General features: G+C 40.6%; 1 pseudogene; it reads left to right on the top strand.

Annotated features, from left to right (window-relative positions):
* The first annotated feature begins 12,454 nt into the window (after nt 1-12,454).
* On the top strand, nt 12,455-13,365 carry LOC122096868 (annotated as a pseudogene).
* The last annotated feature ends 2,557 nt before the right edge of the window (nt 13,366-15,922 follow it).

The following is a 15,922-nucleotide window of genomic DNA, read 5'->3' as shown; positions in this document are numbered from 1 at the left end:
CACAACAAATCTAAGAAGGGTTGAACAAATGGGATTGCATGAAATTGCATAGCTTCTGCATGGCAAAGGACATAGCTAGCAAGATCAATAGAAAGCCCACAGATTGGGAGATGGTCTTCACTAGCCATACAACAGACAAGGGTTTCATATCTAAAATATATCTGTAACTCAAAAAATTAACCCCCCCAACAGCAAACCTTCAAAGAAAAAACTGCCCAATAAATAAGTGGGCTAAAGACTTAAAGAGAAACTTCTTTGAAGAGGAAAGAAGGATGGCCAATAGACACATGAAGAAATGCTCAACCTCCCTAGCAATAAAAGAAATGCAAATCAAAACAGCATTTAGATACCACTTCACCCCAGTCAGAATGGCTATTCTAGAACTATAATAACAACAGATGCTGGAGGGCATGTGGACAGAAGGGAACCTTAATGCATTCTTGGTGGGAGTATAAACTTTTACAACCACTTTGGAAAGTAGTATGGAGTTTCCTCAAAAGACTCCACATAGGGCTCCCCTATGATCCAGCAATCCCACTTTGGGGCATTTAACCAAATGTTCACAAGCAAAACTATAAGAAAGTTACCAGCACAACTATGTTTATTGCAGACTTATTTACCATAGCTAAGATCTGGAACCCACCCAGATGCCCCTCAGTAGATGAATGGATCAAGAAAATGTGGTATATATACACAATGGAATTCTATGCCTCCATCAGAAAAAATGACATTGCCCCATTTGTTAGGAAATGGAAAGATTTGGGAAAAATTGTATTAAGTGAAGTAAGACAGGCCCAAAGAAACATAGGTCCCATAGCTTCCCCTATTTGTAATAACTAGTATCAGTCTGAATCAAGCAGAAAAGGTCAGATAAGTCGATTTTAGGGAAATGAACCCTAAGATATTTATTCAAATGTTTTTTTTTTCTTTCATGCAATTGTTTCTAAAACAATTATAAGATCATTTCTTTGTTGCTTTGTATGTGCGTGCACTACCTTAGAACCCCTGTTTTCACTGTATTTGATGTTGTTATCATTTGTGGAGGGGAAGGAAAAAAACAAATCATTTAAATAGGCATACAGGTGGACCCATTGCAATGAGATGTACAAGTCATTATGTCAAAAACGAACTTTACAACTTTGGTGGGGGATTGAGGGTTGGGTGGTGGGACGGGGGGAGAATGGGATGGGAAGGGGAAACAAAGGAGGAGGCTACAATGCTTTATGAGAAATATACTCATTGTCTTGCCCATGTAATTGCAACTACATGGAAAATGTTCCATGTAGTGATGAGAAAAAAGTGTATTCTGATGCTGCTGGGTGAAATATTCAGTAGTTGTCTGTTAAATGTAGCTGATCTAGGCAGTTCTTTAGATCTGCATTTTCTTTATTGAGTTTTTTCGAGTTGATCTATCTAGTGTGGATAGTGGTCTGTTAAAGCCCCCAACAATTCTTATCTTTGGATCAATTTGAGATTTTGGGGAAAGTAGTATTTGTTGGATAAATTTCGGTGATCCATTGTTTGGCGAATAGTATTTATTATTGTAATATCCTCCTGAAAGAAAGATCCCTTAATTCGTATGTAGTGACCTTCTTTATCTCTTCTCACTAATTTTAATTTGAAGTCTATTTTATCTGATATTATGACTGCAATTCCTGTCTGTTTATGGGGGCCATTTGCTTGGTAGATTTTGTTCCAGACTTTCACGTTCAAAGTGTGTTTGTTTTTATGAGCAAGGTGTGATTCCTGAAGGCAAGAGATAAAAGGATGTTGCTTTTTAATCCATCTAGACAGTGTATGTCGCTTAATTGGAGAGTTAAGTCCGTTAATGTTGAGAGAAAGGACTGAGAAGTGTTTGGTAGTTTCTGCCATTTTATCCACCTTCTTGGGTGCTGTGGCAACTTGGTTCTTCCTATGGTTTTTGGATTCTCAGTTTGGATGCAGTTTCTTTGCCTTTATTGTGGTATTGTCAGTTCTGTCTGTGTAGGACATCTTTAAGTATCTTTTGTAGGACCAGTTTGGTGGAGATATTTTTTTTCAGTTTTTCTTTGCTATGGAAGGTTTTTATTTCACCTTTGGTTATGAAGGAGAATTTAGCTGTTTACACTATTCGTGGTTCATCCTTCGTCTTTAGGTCATGGCATGCATCATCCCAGGCTCTTCTTGCTTTAATTTTCTCTGCTGAAAAAAATGAAGTTATTCTAATTGTTTCCCCTTCATAGATGATTGATCTTTTTTCCTTGACAGCTTTAAGGATCTTTTCCTTGGTCTGAATTGATCTTGTGCATATTATAATGTGATGGTGGGATGTCCTGCTCTTGTCTGGTCTATTTGGGGTTCTAAACGTTTCTTGTATCTGAATAGGCCTATCCTTTTGCATGTTTGGGAATTTCTCTGCTAGGATCCTGTTAAACAAATTTCCTAGACCATTATCTTCTCTCTCTAGGTGCTCCTCTACACCCATTATTCTCAGACTAGGCTTTCTGATGGTGTCTTCCAATTGCTGAATATATCTATCATATTTCTGGATTTGTCTTGGATAGTTGTACATTCTTTCTCTATAATATCTAGGCTGTCATCATTCACCGAAATTCGATCTTCTGCATGGTCTAACCTACTCTCAAGGCTTTATTCTTTGTTTTTCATTCATTTTCCTTCTAATTGTTTAGTTTTGATGACTTCAAATTCTTTTTGGGAGCTTTGTTTCAGATCTTGTATGGACTTCTTTACTTCCTTAATTTGGTGTTCAATTCTTATTCTCAAATCACTTAGTTGTTTGGTTATGGTTTCCTTATACTCCCATTCCTTCTCTCGGGTTCCAATCAGCATTCCCTTTGTGGTCTCCCTGAATTCTTTCAGCTGTCTGTTTATGGATTCCATGGATGCCTCTATTGATCTTTGTTTATTCTCGTCCCTCCCTTGCAATTCCTGTATTACTCTTTAATTAGCTTCCTCATGTTCATGCAATTCCTGTAGTTCTCTTTGACTGTTCTCAGCCTGTTCACGCAATTCCTGACATTCTCTTTGTCTCTTTTCAGCCTGCTCATGCAATTCCTGTATTTCTCTGACAGTTCTCAGCCTGTTCACACAATTCCTTTATTTCTCTTTGAGTGTTCTCAACCTGTTCAAACATTTCTGTATCAACCTTTGAGTAGCTTCCCCATGCTCATGAGATTATTGTATTGATCTTTGGTTTACTTCTGCTCTCTCCCTATCATGATCACACTGAGTCCTTTGCAGGTTTTCTATCTGTTCATTCACCATGTTTCCCAGTAATATTTATTGAGCTATTGGAGAACTCTCCTCTGGAATACTGGTTATCATGAGTGGGAGTTGAGATACCAGGACTTGGATTTTTCTTGTATTTCTCTGGCTTGTTCTGTCCATTTGATATGAAAGTAACACCAATTTTCTGGTAGAATATTTTTTCAAAGGCATGCATCAACCAAAGTCCTGTAGTTGCACAGGCAAAAGGACTCAGATATAATCTAGTTCAACAGATACAATCTATTCAACATCAAACAACTCTGGATTAATGGGCTAACAACAGCAAGGATGAATTTGGCAAACCAGAAATTACTATATTTAGGGACAAATATGAGGAAAAATAGGATTAGAAGAATGTGGAGAGGTAAAAGGAGAGTGAATTTAACCGAGTTCTAATCTCAAAGAGGGAAATGGATTGGACAGAATAGTAGGAGAGAGAAAAAAACAGACAAGAAAAAAATGGGAAAAACAAATATTAAATTTATGAAATGAATCTTTAAAATTATCTAAGTTTAAGGTGGTATTGAGAGAAGAAAAAGATACGATGACAGGAGGGGAAGGATAGAAAGGAGACATGAAAAACTAAAAACTAAAAATTCTCAAAAATTATATAGCCTAAAGAGATAATACTGCTATTACATTATTTAAGGCTAAGAAGTTTTGAGTTGAGTAATAAAATTCTTGATTAAGTGAGTATACAATGGGGGTAAGGTCTAATATTTGACGACGGGCATATATCTGAGGATGAGCAGAATAGCAAATAAGTCACACAAAAAACAAGGAAACAGAAGAAAAAATGAAAAGAATGAAAAAAAAAAGAAAAAAAGACCAAAAGGTCATTAGAGATTTAAACAAAGCACACTCACACACACATAAAATAAAAATTAGGAGAGAAGAAAAAAAGATTAATAGAAAACAATTTTTTTAAACTAAAAATTAGAAAAGGTACAAAAAAGAGTTCTTTTTTTTTGGGGGGGGGGAGAAGTAGATGGGAAGATCCTGTATCTCCCTGTGTCTGTAACCAGTCTCTTGGTGGAGTCTCTAGTCTGCTTGTGGTGTTTGGTTTCCCTGTGGCATGATTGGTTTCTTAAGTCAATTTGTTTTAGCAGGCAGAAATATGCTCAGGATTTTGTGATCCTCCTCCCAGGCTAGTTCAATGAGAGGGAGATCTGCTTTGAGTTTCACAAAAGCGGGAGATGGCTGTTTCCTCTAATTTGAAGATGCTGTGATGAGGCTAGGTTCTGGGTAGAGTTGAGCCCTTTCAGCAAATTGTACCTTTTCCCTGAGGGGTAGCTTCTGAGACACTCAGGGAGCCCAGCCTGGAGCCATTCTCAGGGTTTATGTTCACTGAATTTCACTTGATTGTTTAGGCTGCTGTAGGGAGGGGCAGCCTCTGGCTCTGTTTACCCAGTGAAGAAAGTCACTCCCCTCGGGGCAGAGCTTTGTCTGCCTGGGCTGGGTGACTTTTCCTAAGGAGGAGCTGAGCCTGGCAGTTCAAGTCAGGTGCCTGTGACCTCATAAATGACTCTTTTGTTTTTTTTCCCAAGGCAAGGCCTGAGTTGGAACTAGCTGCTCAGCTGGGCCTTTTCAATATCAAATATGGAGATCTCCGGGGGTGAGGGCGGGAAGGGTGGCCTTCCCTCCTCTGCTCCCTGAGAAGGAGTGAGTATGTCAGGATTCTACTTATGCTGGAGTCTTGGTTCCTGGGTTGTCTCTGGTCTGTGATCTGCAGGATGAAGATATCTGCTACTTGTCAGTTCTTTCTGGTTTGAAGTAGAATCCCTTCACCTGCTGTGTCTGGCACCATTGTCCCAGACTCTGTGTAGTTCTTTTGGTGGCTCGGCTGCTGCGGTTGCCACAACCACCACAGCTGCAGCTAATGGCAAGTGCTCAGATCTGTTTCCTTGACTGGATTTTCCCTCTCTGGCCAAACTCTCTGTACTGTGATGGCACACTTCGTAATTCTCTGGCTAGGACTCTTAACTGGAACACTACAACTATTTTCTATGTGAGAGCTTCTTTAGCCTCTAGCTTCTCCTCCTCCATCCTCCCCTAAAGTAATCTGTTGTTGCTTTTTAAAAAACTGGTGCCAGTGACTCATGCCTATAATCATAACAACTCAGGTGGCTGAGATCTGATAATCGAAGATTAATAACAGTCTGGGTAAGAAGGTCTGTGAGACTATTATCTCATTAACTGGTTACCAAGAGACTAAAAGGAGCACTGTGGGCCAAACTAGTAGAGTGATAGCCTTGAGCACAAGAGAACAGCGATTTCAACCAGGCCCTAAGTTCAAGCGTCTCATGTTAAAAAAAACGTTAAAAACAATTTGCCATCATTTGTAATTTCAGCCAATTTGCATCTCAGTTTGCACGTATATCGGTGGGGGAACTAAACTTATGTAACAGTTAAAAGGAAAAAAAAATGAGCACAAGTGTACAGGTGGCTCACGCCTGTAATCCTATCTTCTCAGGAGGCTGAGAAATGAGGATGGTGGTTTAAAGCCAGCCCTGGGCAGAAATGTTCCCATGAGACTGCTATTTCCAATTAACCACTAAAAAACAAGAATGGCACTATGGTTTAAACTTGTATGGTACAGTACTAACCTTGAGCAAAGAAGCTCTGGGACAGCACCCATGCCCTGTATTCAAGCCCCATGTCTGAAGGAAAAAATAAAGATTTCAGGGCTGGGAAGTTGGCTAAGTGGTAGAGTGCTTGCCTTGCATGTATGAGCCTTTGGGTTCGATTTCTAAGTACCCATAAGCAGAAAAGCCAGAAGTGGCACTGTGGTTCAAGTGGTAGAGTGATATCTTTGAGGTGAAGAGCTAATGGACAGTGCCCAGGCCCAGAGTTCAGGACCCATGATGGACAAAAAAACAAACAAAAAAAGAGTTTAAACAAACGATGTGCACAATAGACTATACACTAAAGATGAAAGATTAAATTAATAAAATAATAATTAAAATGATGAACATTGTTTCAATTTTGTAGGTGATGAATGTAGCAGAAAAAGTGATAAGAAATGATTCATTTCTAACAACTCTTCCATTTTTTAACCTCATTTACTACTTTTAAACTAAAGAGGCATGTATCACTTTACAGAAAAACAAAATTGTACATGTATTTTAGCCTGAATTCCACATTCTATAATTTGCCTTTTAGTAAACAATCAGTATCTTTTCATATAAAATAGCTGTGATACCTTTATTTAATACTTCACATCTTTCCAGTATTTGGTTATATCAAAATTCCTCCTTTCCTTCTTTTCTTCTTTCCATTCCTTCATATCCTTTCCTCCTTTCAATCCTAGCAATTAAACTCAGGGCTTCATGCATTTTAGGTAGGTGCTCTACAAAGTGAGCCATACACCTGCTCTTTTCGCTTTAGTCACTTTTGTTTTTGTTGGTCATGTGGTTTGAACTCTGCACCTGGACACTGTCCCTGCACACTTCAGCTCAAGGCGAGTGCTCTACTGTTTCAGCCACAGTGCCGCTTCTAGTTTTCTTGTGGATTATTGAGATAGGAGTCTCACACACTTTCCTGCCTAGATTTGCTTTGAACTGGGATCTTCAAATCTCAGCCTCCTGAATAGCTAAGATTAAAAGCATGAGCCACCTGCGCTCAGTGCTGCTTTAGCCATTTTTATGACAGGGTTTTCTGTTTATGACCAGCCCAGCATGGATCACAATCCCTTGATGACAGGGAGGGTTGTGTGTAGCAAGTCAGATACAGTGGGGAAACAACTTTCTCTGCCCATCACAGGGAGAATTTTGGAGTATTGTATTAGAAATTTCTAGAAGTGGGTTGTGAGGAGCATTATGCTTCCAGGAGTCTCTTCCCACTTCCCAACATTCTAGTCCTGCCAGAAAGGGTCTATAGTAGAAGGCTCAGGATGGAGATAGCAGACTCTCATTTTCCTTGTCACCAATATGCCCACAGCATCGATTGTTCCATCTTAACTATTTGGATGGACATCTACCCTGATGATTTTTATGAGCACAAGAAACTTGACATCCTGCAAAAACTTACACAGTATGACAAGCTCAACATGCCCTCTTTAGACTTGCTGTTCTGCTTACATATTCTTCTGGACCAGCTGGAGCAACGCATGGCCTGTGAGACCAAGAAAAAGAGTAAATAATCCTTGTTTAGATGCCTTAGAGCTTGTGAGTAGGGATAGATCCTAGGTCTCAAGGGATGGGCCTGCTTGGCCAAGAGCCCTTTGTACTACCCAGCTTGGCAAAATGTCCTTTTATGGATGTTCTATGCCGGGTAATGTCTGTTCCCTTTTTAAAAGAACTTGGACATAACCACTCATTAGAAACACCCTACCTTCTCATCAGTGTTCAGTCCAAACTCAAGTTCTACAGCTTCTCCTACTAAATCCTCATAGAAGTTTAGTCACACTTTAACTTCTAGAGTGTACTCTAAGACTCCTGTACCTGTTTCCATTCTTATGTTTGTGTCACTGTAGAGAACTTCCTGCTGAACTCCAGATAAAGAACCCATCAGTGATGTCGCCTATGGTGACTGATGGAGATTGGAAGCCAACACTGGACTCCAGAAAGCATGTGAACATAGAGTCTTTTTTCAATGTGTAGAAAGACCCAACTAGGTTTTGAGTCCTGTGGACATCCCACTGGTTCTGAACTCCACATGTTATGTAGGTGTGCCTGCACATACCACCAAGGAAGAAGATGATCCAGAATGTCTTCCATTGATGTTCACAATTCACCTAGATCACATCCAAACCAGTAAAAAATGTTTTGGTCTTGGAGTGCAGGGTAAATATGTGCTAATGGAAAATGACCCCAGTCTATGTTCAGGAAAACCAATAAGTTAGGTCCAAAGTCTAGATTCAGTTGAGGAAAGGGAATCTGTTCTGACAGAATATCCAGACCAATCTGTCCTTCTGCTGGGGATCCAATTTCCAGTTGAGAAATAAGATCTGTCCCTCCCTAGACTCAGGAAGAAAATACTGCCTTTAATGAGGAAGTAGATCATTTTGAGGACTCTGAGGCAGAATTTGTGTCTGAAGGCAACTTAGAAGACAATCCAGATTTAGAGATTGCTTCCGTCCTTATTTAGAAAATCTTTATATTTCTTTTTGGTCCTGATTGTTGTAAAATGATCATTCTAGTTATTTTTCTAACGTTATTAAAATGTCAATGTTTATGTTATGTTATACAATTCATGAGCCTTAAATGTGTTTTTCTTTTTCAACCTACAATGTAAAGCACCATGCACATGTGTTTTGTGTGTGGGAAAACAGAGTGACAGGGGGATGAACAAGAGAGCCTACTGGATATAAAGGGAATGGTTAAATGCACAGGGAGTTGCAAGGAAGCCAGGCCATGCCTGCATGTGGTGATAAGATGGCTACAACAGATCTAGGACATACCAGATCAGATGACCTAGAAAGCTGTTCTGTCAATTGGGACATATGCTACAATACTTATACTGGCATGTGGGACTTTCTTCCAACAGTGAGCTCAAGTCTGTGTACATATTCATTGTGCTTTAGGAAATATTGAACAAAAAATTGGCTCCATTAACATAAAAATTCTACTTAGGGCTGAATATATTTGACAAAATACATAAGAAATATCGACACTGGAAAGTATAAGCCATCATCAATAGAAGAAAGAAAGTTTACATAGATGGACAAACAAAATCAGGAAGCAATTAAATCAGTTATATGGAAATACATGTTATATTCATTACATTTTATATAGTATATTATATGATGTATAAGATCGAATATGATTTTTCATACTACAAGGGCTTTTAACTTTTTCAATCTTAAGTACTTTTTTCACATAATATTAGTGTAAAACATTATTGGGGAAAGCGGTAATATAACTTTGATTATAATTATATGAATACATATTTTTGTGTTTCTAGATATAACACTGATTATAAATAGATGAATAAATATAAACATATATTTGTATATCTGTCTATGAGGTGAATATAATGAAACAGGCTACACGATGTATAAAAAGGCGGTTATGAGTTAGTATATGAGACTCAGGCCTGTAATCCTAGTGATGTGGGAAGCTGAGTTCTGAGTTTTAGTTTCTCTTACTCCCATGCCATTAGATTTTCAGAGGAGACCTGGTCCCTCGAGTGTAGCCAAGCGACACGTATGCAGTTGGATCACACTCTGTGACCCCAGAGGAAAGTCAGTAGAAGTCAGGACAAGCCTCTTATGCTATGACAGTCTACTCAGTTCCTGTGCCAAGATGGACATCTGTAGAACATCAGATGGAAAGTTGGCATTCCCTCCCAAAATGTTTTTGACTATCCTGAATTAAACCTTATTTCCCTTCCCAAGCTGCAAACACATAGAAATATGTCAAGGGCTCAAGACAGATGGACAAAGACTTACAAATACATAAAATTATATACTTTTGGGTGGTGCCCAGTTGTCAGCTTGAACTCTGGGCCTGAGTGCTATCCCTCAACTCTTCAGCTCAAGGCTAGTGCTCTACCACTTGAGCTACAGGGCCACTTCTAGCTTATTTTCTTTTTGCTTATGTGGTTCTGAGGAATCGAACCCAGAGCCTCATGCATGCAAGGCAAGCACTCTACCACTGAGCCACCTTTCCAGCCCCCAAATTATATACTTTGTTTCAGTAATTCAATGACAAATCATGAAAGGCATATCTTGATTTTTCTTTGTTTAATGGAAATGGGAATATTCACTGAGTGCATTAGGGAGTAGGTGATAGTTTGGATGCTGAGTTGTGGAATGCACTCCTGGGCATGGGAGACACTTGCCTTTGAGAACTTGTGTGGGGATGCGTCTCCGCACACAGCTTCACAAAACAATGCCCATAAATTGTATGGTGTCATAGCCATCTTTCCATAACAGCAAATAGGTGTCAGGCACTGATCTTTCTCTGAAGTGGACTCAGCAACACAGAAAGGCACAAAGAATGAGAGGGAATGACTGCTAGCCACCAGATATCAGCTTCAAGAGCTGTCCTGACCAGAATCTAGGATAAATTGAGCTGGAGAAGGCTGATCCCCATGCAAGGCTCCTGAGCACTAAGGACCAGGCACTATTATACGTGTTGGAGAAACAAGTGAATGTGGCTCTCTCCTCATCAATTTCATGCTGAAAAGAAAACCAGAAATCATAATGATAATTTTTGTAAATCAGAGACGACATTGGTAGTTTTGTGGCAACAATTTCACAGCGGGTATGTGAGGAGATATCCCTGAGGAGGAGATAGTTAACCTGAGAGCCATCATCCATGCAATTAACTAGAAGCAGATACTCCAGGCAGTAAGAGCAGCAACTACATCCCTCAGTGATGGGAAAGGACGTAACTTGCTTCAGAAAAGGAAAACATCACTGATGTGCTTGCTTGTGAAGTAAGAAAAAAAAGGTACAACGAAGAAAAAAAGATCAGACATGAAGATCAGAATAAATTATATAGATATTGGATGCTGCGAGTTACAAGGAGAAAAATTCTGATGTTATTCTAAATCTGACATGACCCACTGGAACCAAAGTGCTCAAATAGTACCTAGACACATCTGATTCACCTATATACTTTTAAAATGTGATTCTAGCCAGGCTCTGGTGGCTCACAACTGGAATGCTAGCTACTCGGGAGGCTGATACCTGAGCATCAGGTTTGAAGCAAGCCCAAAGAGGAAATTTGGAAAGACTGATCTCCAATTAAACACCAAAATTATGGACATGAAGCTGTGTTCAACTGGTAGAGCACTAGCCTTGATAAAAAATTAAGGGACAGCACCCAGGCTCTAGGTTCAAATCCCTGGACTTCACAAAACAAAGAAGTCAACAAATAAAATTTGGTGCTCAGTCGATCAGCACTTAGCATTCTACTTCAATGTATTTAGAATGAGCCTAGGAAGTTACATCCTTAGCATATGCTCTCCCCTCATATTCTGCTTCATTACCAGTATTCAAATGCCTGGCATTAACAAAGTCTCCTCCCAGTTAGCATAGCAGTCTACCACTGGGAATTAATAGATATATTTTGATTAATCATGATCTATCCACACACATCAAATGAGTGGTAGCCACATTCCACTATTCTGAATGATTTTGCTCCCCCTTTGAGTTAATAAGGCTTACCATTAAAAGCTATAGAATACTTATCAAATTAAGTCAACAATCATCATTCTTCGACCCAATCTTGTAACCTATGTTATGTGTGTGTGTTTTTTCTTTTTTTTTTTTTGATGTCGATGCCCTGTATCTTGTATATACATTTCTCTAGCTATGGGGGGAGAAGGGAAAAAACAAATGCTTAACTAGGGATGCAGTTTGACCCATTTTAACAATGAGATCAAGACACTATGTTCAAAAACATACTTTACAATTTATGCAGGGAGTGGGGAGGTGGGATGGAAAGGAGTAGTTGTCGAGGTGGAAGGGTAGGGATGGTAGGGGAAAAACAAAGGAGGAAGTAACAATGCTTAAGAGGAAATGAACTCATTACCTACTTTATGTAACTGTAATTCTTTCTACATTATTTTTACAATAAAAAACGTATTAGAAAAGATGAAAAGACCCAGAAATAAAACTACATACTTACAATCATCTGATATTGGACAAAAGAGCGAAAGATGTAATGTGGAAAAAACATAGCCTTGCTGGGTGCCTGTGGCTCATGCCTTTAATCTAGCTACTCAGAAGGCTGAGATCTGAGGATGGTTGTTGAAAGCCAGCAGGGCCAGGGAAGTCCATGAGACTCTTAGCTCCAATAAACCTGAAGAAAATGGGAAGTGGAACTGTGGTTCAAGTACTAGCCTGGAGATGAAATGCAAAGGGGTAGCTCCGAGGCCCAGAGTTCAAGCCCCACGACCAACACACACAGACACACAGACACACACACACACACACATACACACACATCATAGCCTCTTCAACTATTGGTGTTGGGAAAACTGGACATCCACAGGCAGAAAACTAGAAGTGGATCTCTGCTTGCACTAACATCAACTCAAAATAGATTAACTATATTAAAATCAGCCAAACTACTATAACACAGAAAAAGGGTGATATTAGAACTTATAGGTATTGAGGTGCGAGCTGGGCAGCTGCACGCCGAGCACCAGTAGTTGCGCTCCAGATCCTGCAATCTCACACCGCCTGCCTAGACCCAGTAACCGCTTACTCCAGTTGGCCCCTGCGACAGGCGCCATGGATCGAGCGGCGCCCCACACTCTGGGCAGCTCTGCTCACTGTCCTGGCTCTGTTCCTCAGGCCGCCGGTGACGAGGGTCCCATCTTACGCTGAGAGCCCTGTGATGCCAACGCGCTGGTTCAGTGCAGGGGTATGCCGATCTGGTGCCTGAGCCAGGCTATGCCTGCTGCCTGACATGTGCTCTGCGCAAGGGCCAGCCGTGTGGTGTCTACACCGAACGCTGCAGCTGCAGCTAGGGGCTCAGCTGCCAGCTGCCACTGGGCAAGCCGTGCCCACTGCAGGCGCTACTGGACGGCTGCAGGTTCTCCCCCAATGCCAGCATCCCGGCCAGCTGAGGCTTACCTGCTGCTGGTGCCCTCCGCCTCAGGAAATACTAGTGAGTCGGAGAAGGACCGAGGCACAGGGAGCGTGGAGAGCCATGCCCTGCCCAGCACACATAGGGCGCCTGACTCCAAGTTCCATTCCATTCACTCAAAGCTGGACACCATCAAGAAAGGTCACGCGAAGGACAACCAGCGCTATAAAGTTGACTATGAGTCCCAGAGCATGGACACCCAGACCTTCTCCTCGGAGTCCAAACGGGAGACAGACTATGGTCCCTGCCTTAGAGAGATGGAAGACACCCTGAATCACCTGAAGTTCCTCAATGTGCTGAGTCCCAGGGGTGTGCACATCCCCAACTGGGACAAGAAAGGATTTTATAAGAAGCAGTGTAGCCACTCCAAAGGCAGAAAGCGGGACTTCTGCTGGTGCGTGGACAAGTATGGTCAGCCCCTCTCAGGCTTCAAGAGCAAGGGCACCGATGGCGTGCACTGCCTCGGCATGCAGAGGCAGTAAACCCCACTGCATCAGTTAAATTGGAGCTCCAATACGCCTTACTTTGCACAAAAGACTGCCACGGACAGAACAGCACCTGCCTACAGTCTTAACTTATATTTCTTTTTGTGATGACTTGGTTTTGTGTGTGTGTTATTTTTTTAAGAAAACCAAAGTTTAGACAGAGATTTTTGAAATGTCTATTGTTCCTTTAAATGGTAAACTTGAGCATCTTTCCACTTTTCAGTAGTCAGAAAAGAAAATTAATTTCTCTGTTGCTTTCTGTAAAAATAACTGATACTCCTGCCCAAAGCATCAGATTTGATCCCCTTCTAGAATCCTCTCCACATCTGCCCATTGGAACAGCTGACCTTCTGCCTCCCTCACTTCAGTGGCTATTGTAGAAGACACCTCTTTGCCCTCCGCCCTGCTCAGGCCTCATGGAGAACAGGAAAGTCAGAAACTCCAGTCACCTGGACAGGACATCTCTACCATACAAGAGACCCCTGGCCCTCCTGGAACTATCTGATTCCAAGGCATGGACCCCTGGGCCACAAAGTTTCTTCATTATCTGCAAGTGACTTGATCTGCTTGGAAAATACTGGAGACATTGAGGTGGAATATAACTGACCAAGAAAGTTCTATAAAACTGACCAAAAAAGTTCTAGCACATTTTGGAAAACTTGTAAATGCAGATCTTTCTGACTTCCCTCCATTAGGCAGCTTTTCAAGAATGGAGCCCAGTGGAAGGCCCAGGGTGGCCTTGGCTGTGGTCCAGCAGGGCATGGAGGAGGCTGGGAGTATACCCAACACTTCACCAGTAATGGAGTAATCGCTCTGGAGACAACAACAACAAAATGTTTTCTAATTTAACTCCTAGTTTGGGGTTGAGGATAATAAACTATTTAAAGGCAAAGGTTTATTTTCACCCCTCATCTTTATTCTTGACCTAACAAAACAATGGTGTTTAATGTTATCTAAACAGGAAAGATGAACAGCTTGTTGAGAAGCCTCATAGGGACACTGGGAGCACATAGAGAATAACTTGTGTTTGTTGAACTTGGAGTCCAACTTATACTTTACAATTCACACATATATGCAGAGAGAGTTATATGTTCTCAATAGTTAACATTGTATACAGCATAGCCCAACTATAATAGGATCCATACTAGATAATCCTAGACAGTGTTAGATACTGGAAGGTGTCACTATGGCCGTGACCAGGAGAGGACACTCAGTCCAGGCTGGGCTTTTCTCTCCCCAAGGCCAAACCCATGGCAGCGTTGGGTGTGTGGCGATTGTCCTGTCCTACACTGCAGAGAGCTCTCCTTAAGAACAAAAAGAGGCCTCAAGATAGTCTGCCTACTTATTACGAGCTTTCCTTTATTTTTTTAGTTTTTTGGGGGGGAAAGTATTTTTTGAAAAGTTTTGCCTTGCGATGTATTTATAAAAGTAAATAAAGTTTTTACCATTAAAATAATAATTAAAAAAAGAACTTATAGATACTGGCAGGAACTTCCTGAATAGAATCCCAGGGGCATAATAGATAGGAAAGAGACCCCACAAATGGGACTACACCAAAGAAAAAACCTACACAGGCTAGAGACATAGCCACTAAATTAAAAAGACAGCCAACAAATTGGGAAAAGATATTTACCTGCAATGCATCAGACAAAGGGCTAATTTTCAATGTATACATGGATCTCAAGGAACAACTCCTCCGCAAACTAATAAACCAATCACCAAATGGGCAGAGGAGCTAAGGAGAGACTTCTCATAAGAAGAGGTAAGAATAGCAAAGAAACATATCAGGAAAAGGTTCATCATCCCTGGCCATAAAGAAAATATAAATCAAAGTAATCCTGAGATACCATCTTATCCAAATATCTTGAATTAGACAACAAATGTTGGTGGGGAAGTGGAGAAATTAGAAAATGGCAAGGACATTTGTACAACCATGTTCCTTGCTGCTCAATTCACAGTGACAAGAAATGTATACAACCCAGATGCCCCACAATAAATGAATGGAACCAATAATTATGCCATCTATATACAATGAAATTTTACAGAGCCATTAGAAAGGATAAAATAATGTCATTTGCAGGGAAATGGAGACACTAGAATAAATCATGTTAAGAAAGTTAAGAGAACATCAAATTGACAAATGGTACCTGTTCCCCTGATATGTGGAAGAAAGGTTTAAAACACAATGGGATATGACATACTGTACAGGACTCTAGGCATCATTTACAGTAAGAACAGAAGAGGAAGCATTTGGAGAAAATCACAAAGTTGTAATACCCAAGCACCTTTTCTATATAATACTATATATATATATATATATATATATATATATATATATATATATAGAGAGAGAGAGAGAGAGAGAGAGAGAGAGAGAGAGAGAGAGAGAATTGAATTGCAATGATAAGGAAACAAAGGAACCTTTCTTAATTTGTCTTTTCATTTTCTGATGAATCTGTATTCTTCACCTAATATACAGGGAAGATGGGGGAAGGACACAGAATTAGTGGGAAGTGGGTGCAAAAAATGCAGCACCAGAGCCCTCTGGCTGTACTGGACATTGATGAAAGTGAACCATGCAAGTCGAGGGTCAAGATGGGAGGGAGGGTATGGAAGAGATTGTGG

This window comes from Dipodomys spectabilis, unplaced genomic scaffold (genome assembly GCF_019054845.1).
Source record: "Dipodomys spectabilis isolate Male_0828 unplaced genomic scaffold, ASM1905484v1 ptg000396l, whole genome shotgun sequence".
NCBI lineage: Eukaryota > Metazoa > Chordata > Mammalia > Rodentia > Heteromyidae > Dipodomys > Dipodomys spectabilis.
Note: the sequence above shows the minus strand (reverse complement) of the source record. Positions and strands in the feature narration are given on the sequence as shown.